Below are 11,189 nucleotides of genomic sequence, written 5' to 3'. Positions count from 1 at the left end.
GTAATAATTATATTACTAATGATAATAATAATAACAATAATAATAATAATTTTAGAAATGAAAACTACCTTCAAAAAGCTTTTCTAAAAAATATGCCCCAAACCGGATTTGAACTCGAGAACTCTCGCTCACCCGCAAACACACTTAACCATTCTTCCATTTAAGTTTTTCTGATTTATATTACAACCCAACTTACTTATCTAGTACTTCTTAATGCCATGTTCATCATCTTCTTCACCATGTCTAACATCAAACGGGGGCAAAAACTTAACAACAATCGAACGGTTTTTCATTTATGACTTGTAAACAACATGAAACAAAAAAATAAAAGTGTTCTTGTGATTAGAAAAATTCAGAAAAAGTTGAAAAAAAATACTTGTAACACTTCAAAAAAAAATTAATGTTTTCAATTTTGAGTTCGTTTTGGACAATCCTTACAACATGAAATATGTTTCAAATCATTCCTAAAAACTTTGTGAATCTTCAATTTCAACAGAAACATCAAAACAAGCTCTAATTTCTCGATGAACAAATTAGTTGACTTTTGACAAAATAACTTTGACTCACAAATTCGAATTCGTTATTAAGAATTGGAACTTGAGATTTTGCAGGAAGTTTAAGTAAATGATTCCTAACAACTCTGCATTTTTAGTTTTTGAAATTTGTTTGGAATTCACGTTAGTGTATATCACTGTGAAGAACTCAAGAACTCAAAAATTGATTTTTAGATTAAGAGTGTTATAGGTTATGATTACAACATGAATTGTGTTGCAAATCATTCCTATAATCTTTATGGATCATCAAATTAACTGGAGATATCAAAATAAACTCGAATTTGATTCAAGAACACTTAGTTGACTTTGAAAACCAAAACTTTGACTCCGAAATTAGAAATTAATAGAAAGAATTGAGGATTGAAAACTTACAGATAGTTTAGTTAGATGAATTCTAACACTTCTACATTTAAGGATTTTGAAAATTAATACTAAATCAAAATTTGGCTAAAAAGATGAAGAACAGAGAGTACGAGTTTATTTTCTAAAATTTTTGGGTTAATTCTATCACTGAATACATTAACCCATATATTGCAAAGGATTTCCGTTTTGAATTGTAATTGAAGCAGACTCATAACAAACTCCGACAGATTTAAAATCAAATACAGTATGGATGTGGATGTGAAACTGAATTTGTTTCTGCATGGTTAAATTTTAATTTAATACATATTAATAGTAATTATACTAATATTATTAATAATAATTATATTAATAATAATTCTAAAAATAACTAAATAATAGTAATAATATCATAAAAATGATAATAAAATAAAATAAAAATATAAGAATTCATTTAAATCATAAATAAATTTTAATCTTAATTATTTTGTTCATTATTTTACATTTTCAATTCAAATGATTATTTTGTATTTTATTAATTCAACTTAATAAACACTCTTATATTTATATATGTATATGTATGTATATATATATACATATATATATATATATATATATATATATATATATATATATATATATATATATATATATATATATATATATATATATATACATATTTATTTACACACAATTGTTCATGAATCGTCGGGAATAGTCACAGGTTAAATGAATCCATGTAAATAGTTTAAAAATTTTGAAACTCAACATTACAGACTTTGCTTGTCGTGTCGATATCATTTAAAGATAAAGTTTAAATTTGGTCGGAAATTTCCGGGTCATCACAGATATAACCACGGCTGCTGCGTTGGAAAAGAAGGCAAGCTTGACGGCGCAGAGTATACAGGTGGCTAAAAAGGTGCCGAAACCTGTGGCGCAGATGCCTGCGAGACCTGAGGATATGCCGTTATGAGTCCAACCGTATGTGCAGTGCTTTGCTGTTCTACTGTTATCGGCGTCCAATGAGAATTGGCGTCTGGAATGACAACGAATCCCCAACTATTAAGTAATGCCTGCGCATCCGCAGGGGTTAGAAACTGTGAAATTGGGCGCGGCGGCTGCCAAGGCTGCAGTGGTGTAAATGACGAATTCTGCAGACAACACTGCGTCTGCAGAGGGATTGAAACAGTGGTGCTGTAAATAGGCTCCTGGCCGCAGCATACTACATGTGGGCCTACAGTTTCGCCGCTAGTGCCTGCAAAGATAACTCTTGGATCCACTGTAGAAAAATCTAGCAGCGTGGTTGTGACCGGCGAGTTTGCCCTTGGCGGTGTAATTCCATCCGGGAATATCGGCTTATACCTTTGGAAAGGTTCGTCAGACACGGGTGGTGGGTAAGGCGTGTATCCCGCCCCCGTAGTCATAGCTTGCGTCTGCTTATTGCCAGACGGCGTGTTCTGGTTGTCCGTTTGAGTACGTTCCGATGATTCCCCGGAAGTCATGATTCTGTCAAAGAAATAAATAATTCGAGAATTTTGTGAGTAACGAGCTTTATAATTCAAAACTTTAAAAGAAAAAACAATTAAACTCATCTTGAATTAGTTCAACTCTCAACGAAAGCACCACTTTATCGTGCATATACTTTCCAAGAAGCTAATATGCATGTTTAATGCGTTTAAAAGAGTTTTAAGGATCTTAGAACTTAGCTCTCTGGTCCGGCTACCGTGAATAACCCTTGCCGACATGATAATGTCGGTGGGGTGGCTAGGTGATTAAGTCCACCTTCGATGACGGTCGTCGATCGAAGGCCCGAATAAGGTTGTAGGAAGCCGTCGAGAGTGACTAACATGTTAACCTTTGATGAATGATGATAATGATTACGTATTGTGAGCCACGTAAATGTGATGTCCCTAGAATGATAATAAGGGTTAGTATATATAGACAAACCCTAATTCTAGAATCATCCAAGGTCATGATAATTCTTTCCATAACAAACTCCCCGAATCCCGGATATAATTATGGAAAAGATATTTAGGCATGATGGCCAAGTAACCGCCATTCCGGGAACAAAGGCATTCAATACGCTACCGCATACTGCATACCGCATACCGCATACCGCATACCGCATATAAAGTACATGCGTACGTACGCTAGTGATTGCCCGCATATGTGTAGAATGCGCATGCGGGTTACGGTATCATTATATATGTTAAATATATATAATTTAAATTAGAAATATATTTATTATTTTAAATGTTATATATATATATATATATATATATATATATATATATATATATATATATATATATATGTTATATTAGAATTTTAGTAATTTAATAATTTATATTTTATATATTAACAATGATAATAATGATATTAATAATTTTTTAAATAATAATAGTTATATCAATAATATTAATAATAATAATAGTAATAATAATAAAAATAATAATAGTAGTTCATAAAATTATTAAAGATATATTAATAATAATAATAATAATAATAATAATAATAATAATAATAATAATAATAATAATAATAATAATAATAATAATAATAGTTATTTTAATAATATTTATTTAGTAAATTGATAATAATATTCTTAATAATGATAATGACAATAATAATTTTAATAATAATAATAATAATAACAATAATAATAATAATAATAATAATAATAATAATAATGATAATTTTTAATAATAATGTGAATTTTAATAATAATAATAATTTTAATTATAATGATAATTTTAATAAAATGATAATTTTAATAATAATGCTAATTTTAATAATAATGATAATAATAATAATAATAATAATAATACTAATAATAATAATAATAATAATAATAATAATAATAATAATAATAATAATAATAATAATAATAATATTATTATTATTATTATTATTATTATTATTATTATTATTATTATTATTATTATTATTATTATTATTATTATTATACCATCATAATCATCATGCCATCATCATCATCATCATCAGCGGTTCATCATCGTCATCATCAACGGCTCATCATCGTCGGATCATCATGCATCATTATCATAATCATACCATTATCAACGTACATCCATCATCATCGTTCGGCTATTCATCATCATCATGATCATGGTTACATGGTATCATAATCATCATCTTTATAGTTTCATTATCATCAACATCGTTTTAACATCGTGATTATCATCTATCATCATATTACTGTAACATCATGTATCCTTATCATCATTTTTAACATCATAATCATCATCATTTTTAGTCATCATCATCATTGATATCATCTCAGATCATCATCATTCATCTTTATCATCATCATGATATTATCGTCGCCAACATCATTCTTATCATTTCTGCAACTTCATCCGTCATCATCATACATGTATCAATATCATCATCATACTTATCGTTTTATCACCATCATCACTTCATTCTCATCATTCGCTACTGTATATCATCTTCTTCAACTTCGCGCATCAAAAGGGTAGCAGCTGCAGCTGCCTTTGTGAGTTCTTTTTGAGCAGCGGGCAGCAGATAAAGGATTATAGCAGTCGCAGCAAGAGATTAAAAGAGTGGGGGTGGCGGTTGGCTGCGAAACAGAAAAAAATAACAGCAGCAGAGCTGCTGTTTCGAACATGTATTAGAAACAGGACACCGTAGTGTAACAGCAACGGTTTATGGTGGTTGTCATGGTGCTTCTTGCAGCTGAAACAGAAAAACAATACAGCAGCAAAGGTTGTTGCTCGAACAGCCTGCGAAGAAACAGAAACATAAATAGCTGTAGCAGCAGTGACTGTAGCGGTTGGGGCTGGTGATCAAAGGTGACAGTTTAAGTGGGTTTGATGGTTGCAATATAGTGAGGGTGGGGTTTCAAGGTGGTGGTATCTAGTGAGTTCACGAAGAAGAGAGGGAGAGAGAGAGAGGAAGAGAGAGAGAGTGGCGGTTCAACGGTGGTTGTAGGTTGAAGAAGAAGGGTTGAAGGTGGCGGTTACAGGCTGCAAAATAGTGGCGATGATGGTTTGTTTCTAGTTGTACAGGAAGTAGAAGAACGTAGGTGGTGGTTTGGTTGTAATCGTGGGTTTGTAATGGTGGTGAGGTTCATGATGATGGTGGTTAGTGATGGAGGTAGTGGCAGATCATGGTTGTAGAGAGTGGTCGTGGGTGAGGTAGATCAAGCAAGGTGGTGATGGTGAGTTTTATCTCTGCATCTCATATATATATATATATATATATATATATATATATATATATATATATATATATATATATATATATATATATATATATATATATATATATATATATATATATATATATATTATTTTTTTAATTCATGTATTTTTTTATGTAATGGTTTTTTATGCAACTTTTTTTTTTAATGTAACGTTTTTTTTATTTATTTATGTAAATTTTTTTATTTATTTATGTAGTGTTTTGTTTTATCTTATTTAATAAATAAAATCTAATTAAAAAAACCAAACAAAAAATCAAAAATAAAATGTCACGTCATTGTCATCATTTGACAAAAATCCCCCATTTCCCTGCCATGGTTCAGTCATTGACTTGCTCTAAAAATGGCACCATACCCACTTCACGTCGCAATCACCATTATCTGTGGTCTAATAGTGTGAATATGATTGTAGTTCTATCATCATATCGGGAGAACATGTGCAAAGTTGACATCAAAGTGTTCAGAAGACATCCGATCTTTCATGAGCTTCACAACACGGAGCAGGCCATTCAAATCAAGTAACGGTCCGTACTTGTTACACTTATGATTTGTGTACTTAAAGTTTTGTCTTTTCAAATTTCAGCTATTTTTGAAATGAACTAGGTCTTGGGGGAGTTTGTTAGTGCGTAACGTAAGTCCCTAGTTCATTATCATGTATTCGTGAGTGCAATGGACATTGTAACTACTTGGACAATTGGTTGTTGGTTTGTTACGTTTACTATTTGGATTACAATCAATTGTATGCGTTTATTGTTAACTTACTTTATGTCTGTGTAACCGCATGGATGCAGAATGCATCCGTACGGATACTAGTGCAACCGCGCGGCTGCGAACTGCAATCGGACGGTTACAAGTGCAGACCCTATTTAATGAGGATTTCGGGTTCATTGTTGGAGTTACAAACATTTATACAACCCTAGCTGTATCTGTGATTCTTTGCAGGTCTGGCACTCTTTTAAGTTGATCTATAACATCTACAAGTTGTGTTTATTCAATAGATCACAAGTGTTTTAAGTTGTTTTTGATATAAAACCCAATATCTAGTTATTCCACACTCAATATGGTTGATTTGGTCGATTAATACCGTTTAATTGTTTCTACATGGTTCGAGTGATACACTTCATGAAAACGCTTATTACTAACACTCTTTCTAAATGTCAGGATTGTTATATTATCATTATTGGAACCTATCCAGACCCTTTATAAGAACCGTTTGACAGTAATCACGGCAGTTTGATCTCACTTGCAATTTGTAGGCTTTAATACTTGTTATTATCTATATCTATACTATCTATCTATATCTATATCTATACTATATATAATAACAAAAGCAAAAATAGGTCATTTTAAGGAGCCTAAATTAATCTTAGTCATCCATTTAATTAATCATCTTTAATCTTAACCCTTAATTTCTTCCTAATCTTCCTAATGTCCTCATAATCTTGACCTTTAATTGTTTAATTACTAAAACACTCTTCTAACTAACCTAAGATCCCCTTCAATTTTAAAAACACACGGGAGGAAATTAACAAATTAGGGTTCAAGACATACGGGAGAGAAAACACAACACGGTTGAGGGTCACTCTCATCCCTTTCATTCAGGTTTAATAATTGGAGTTTTATACTGTTAGTGGTGAGGTTTTTATACTGTTGATAGGGTTTAATTACCACTTCGCATTTGTTAGGGTTTAGATGTTGAAATCATTCTTGATCGTTTTACAGTTATAAGATAATATTGATTTAAGTAATATTAAAATTTGCAGGACAGTTGGATGACGGTACCTTCACTGTTAATTCATCAACAATATCGAATCATCCGCGATTAATATCGACCTATTCGTTACTGAAAGGATATTATCTCTTAATGTTTCTATTATTAAATGCTAACTTTGGTAATGTGATTATTATTTGATTATTAGGTACGTTGGATTATTGTCAAGTAGAATAACATTTAATTCAGTCTCAATGAGTGGAAGTAGCTTTTAGAAAATAAATGATCGATATGGTGGGTTTGGTGGTTCAAGAGACGCTTATACATTCATTGATGGTTTTAAGGATATAAATCAGTTAAGTGAAGATAGGTTTGAACCCGGTTAATTTAAACCATACTGAGATGTTAGTAGCACTACCCCACAGAGTTCATCGAAGAATGGGTTGAGTAATTATATAAGGTATGCTTTTTTACTTGCAAAGATGCGTTTATAATTATATAATTTGCATAGTTTTCATCAGCCGCGATATCGGAACGTTTATAAAATCAGATATTTGCAAAAGGTTGTCAAATCAGAGATGAACCAATTGCTTTGACGTATTAATTTTTTAATTTATACTTTGACTAATAATACTATTTTGCTACTATAATACTTGACGAGTGATTCCAGCACCTGTCAAGAGTCTTCTGTTGGTGGTGCATTAAAGCCATCTACAAAGGATTCAACTAATAAGTATACTTCTTGCTCATCCTAAAGCTTGAGTGCGATTTTAAATAATGATGATGGTGATGATGATTTCGACCCTCACAGAACATCAAATGTAAGTAAGCACTATGATGTTTTGAAAAGAGTTCATTTGTAGATGGTACAAAGTTTGTTGCTTTAGTTTATTGTTATAATTTTTTTGTGCATTGCAGAGGCGGCTACTGTAAGCTCTACACAATTGGATCTGGTTAGAGAAAGTTTGTTTGGAGATCTACTGTATGCACCAACATCTGGCGCCAAACATAATGACATTGGAAGAAGCGTGGCAAAATAAGTTGAGTTATTTGCTGATGCTACTTTTATTTATCAGCATCCACAAACAAATGTGGCAGGTGGAACATCTGGGTCTGAGGTGAACTCAGCTCCCGTACTATTAGTTGTTAAATTCTTAGAACAGTTTATAAAAATAACATCACAGAGGAATATGCTAAAACTTTTGAACATCGATTAGTTGCTAAAGTTGATCTTTTTGCTTTTCATCCTGCATGTTCTGCAATCTTTCCTGCAGTTGACTTTTTTGAGTTTGTGCTGATTCTTTATGATGTGGACTAATTGATCTTAATATATCAGGACGTAAGTAGCTCTTTCGATCCATATTTAATATCTGAAAAGCTTGCAACAGTTACCTCATTGTTTCATTTATGCTTTATACAAACTCTGTGAATTTTCTCCTTAAACTTGTCTTTAGTTGCTATAGATCTGTATGCCGATAATTTAACAACAGGAACCATAGTTTGGGCTCTTTGATGTCCAACTGGGAAATGGTAAATGTGGACACGTCTCATATGTCGGTTTAAGTAAATCTGCACGTTTTGATCTGATAAAAACGTGTATTGGGCGGGCTTATTTTGGTCAATGTGGAAACTATGACCCATTTGGGTCATAAGGTTCCATTTTGACCCAATAGCATGAATTTTGATAACCTGATGTCACCATCACATTCCAATCTTAATATGCGACCCGTGCTATGATTTCTGACGTATGAGACGTGTCCACATTGACCATTTTCTAATTGGACACCAAACCGGTCGAGTGTCCAAATAGTCAAAAGTATTTCAGATTCTCTGTCATTAAATTAATATTAATATTGTATTTACATCAGAATTTCAAGCGTTCAAGCGTTAGTTAGTGGCGTAAAACAATTATTTTTGGTCAAAGAAAACTGATGCAAATGACAAACTTGAACTATAGTTTGGGTTGTTTGGTGTCCAATTGGGAAATGGTCACTCGTCACGAGTCCAATATGTGAAGTTAAGTAAATCTGCACGTTTTGGTCAAAGAGTAGATTTTGTGAAGGTAAGTTTCTTTATGTTTGATTAGTAATCCAATTATATTCATGTAATAAGTTCCCCATTCGTCTTTCCTATGACTTTAACTTTAACCTTTATTTTAAAATAAATCTTTATCTTAGTCATCCCTCTATACAATGAGCATTAAAATGATGATATAATATTTAGCATTATTACTAAAGCGTTTCCATATCTATTAAAGGAATTATTTGTTATGTCCAAGTCATGTATGTTGCTACTGGAGTAAACATATTTTGACCAGATTTGCTGTTCGGCAATTCTTTTATAATCTTGCAAGTCATCTGTTTGAATACAACCATGCACAAAGCATGTATACAAATTGACTGAATGCAACTAATATGAATAAAGTAGTCCTATTGTTTATTATATAAGTCGAGCCTTTTGAAGTTTGTTTAGAAATTTCTGCATTTTTGTATGTAGGGTGTTAGCAGTTCACGGATTGACTGGGTAGTCTGAGTAGAAGAGGCATTGGGTGTCTCAAAGATCATAACAAACAATAGTAGACGGTGATATTTCTAGTGCAAAGTTTGGGGACCAACGGTGATATTTTTTTTAATAGAAATTATGGGTTAATAGTAGACATTCTTTTGTGTTTAGATTTTGATAATAGAAATTGTTTATCGTGTTACTTTATAACTGAAAACAAGATGTTTTAACTAATACAGTCAAGGGAAATTGTTGGCATATGATGTTTTATCGAATTTTAATAATTTTATTTCTTGATTAACATATGTTTGCACACTGTCCAAATGTAAGAACCTTACTTCTACTTTTTCATCTTTTAACGTTGTAGTTAAGCTAAAATTAAACTACTTTTTATTCGGATCGGTCATGTTTGCACACTGTATTGAATCACTCTATTCGAACCGGATCATATTTTACTTCATGATTTGCTTACATTTGTATCTTATATAAATTTTTGGACGATTAAACTTATAATATGCTCACACATAATATATATTACATTTGTAATTTTTATTGCCGAAACCCGCAAATTTTGCAGGTCTTAAGCTAGTTGTCATTTAAAAAAGAGTTAATAATTTGTAATCATTTATATCTTTGGGTGAAACTTCTGTATGAACCAACTTTTGTCAATATTAGAGTAAATATGATTGTAGTTCTATCATCATATCGGGTTGGACTTATTCCAGTAAATGATGGTGTTGAAAAAAACAACAACTCTTATCACCATAAGAAGATAAACAACAGCGCATTATACATATTTTGTTTATTTACTATGTAAATTAGTTGTTTTTAGTGAGATGTAGCTATATGTATAAGCTAGCTATACTTTGTGTGTTGATTCATGTGTTTGTTTATACCAAGGAGTTTGTAGCTGCTAAGATGGAAAAATATAACAAACTTCAGTTTGAAGTCGTGAGATTGAGGGTGTACATGGAGAGAATATATAGGATTAGGTTAAGGGTATTTTGGTAAACAACCATGAACGACATATACGAACAATTCAATTTTATTCAAATTTGCTCAATTTAGGAAGAAAATTAGGAGGGAAAAAAGGAATTAATTCGTTGTCCGTTCATTTTTATTTTCTTTCCTATAAAAAACTTAGGAACAACTATTTTTAGATATAACTAGTTGGGCGACCTGGCTTTGCGTCGGTTCTTCAACCTTGATTAACATTAATTACATAACTAATTATTGTGAAAGTAATTATTTATCATTTTTTTCTTTCGTTTTGTCGAGGAAGGACCAAAAATAGTTATGTGATTAATTGTAATAAGCGTGAAAGTAATTATTCATCATTTCTTTGTGATTGATATAATAATAATAATAATAATAATAATAATAATAATAATAATAATAATAATAATAATAATAATAATAATAATAATAATAATAATAATAATAATAATAATAATAATGAATAGTTATTAGATAGTAAAAATTGTGTGGGCGATTTATAATGAATGAGAAGTTTTATGGTTAAATTATGAAATGTGAAAAGTTTGTGATAAGTTTATAAAAATTATGAAATTAACTTTTATAAAGAATGTAGTTGAATTGTGAACCTTCTAAAGTTCCCTATTCACTTCCCCTATCTCTTTTAGATATATAGATATAACTAGCTTTAAGAACCCGTGCGTTGCACGGTGGCTTAAAAAATTAGTACACTAATACGTTAATGTTGGTACAGATTGTATGTTTTATACATTAAAAATACGCAATAGAACATCTTTGTTACATTCGTCAATAAAAATTTTAAATCTATAACCTGCACGGTAATCTCTTAAAGGCATGTCAT

General features: G+C 31.1%; 1 long non-coding RNA gene across 1 annotated transcript; it reads left to right on the top strand.

Annotated features, from left to right (window-relative positions):
* Window positions 1-6,889: 6,889 nt before the first annotated feature.
* Window positions 6,890-9,604, top strand: LOC139871863 (uncharacterized). The gene is made up of 4 exons (XR_011766790.1): window positions 6,890-7,310; window positions 7,521-7,675; window positions 7,769-7,968; window positions 9,347-9,604. It is a non-coding gene; the product is annotated as an uncharacterized lncRNA (long non-coding RNA).
* Window positions 9,605-11,189: the final 1,585 nt, after the last annotated feature.

This window comes from Rutidosis leptorrhynchoides, chromosome 1, assembly GCF_046630445.1.
Source record: "Rutidosis leptorrhynchoides isolate AG116_Rl617_1_P2 chromosome 1, CSIRO_AGI_Rlap_v1, whole genome shotgun sequence".
NCBI classification, from domain to species: Eukaryota; Viridiplantae; Streptophyta; class Magnoliopsida; order Asterales; family Asteraceae; genus Rutidosis; species Rutidosis leptorrhynchoides.
This window is presented reverse-complemented; position numbering and strand designations above follow the sequence as displayed.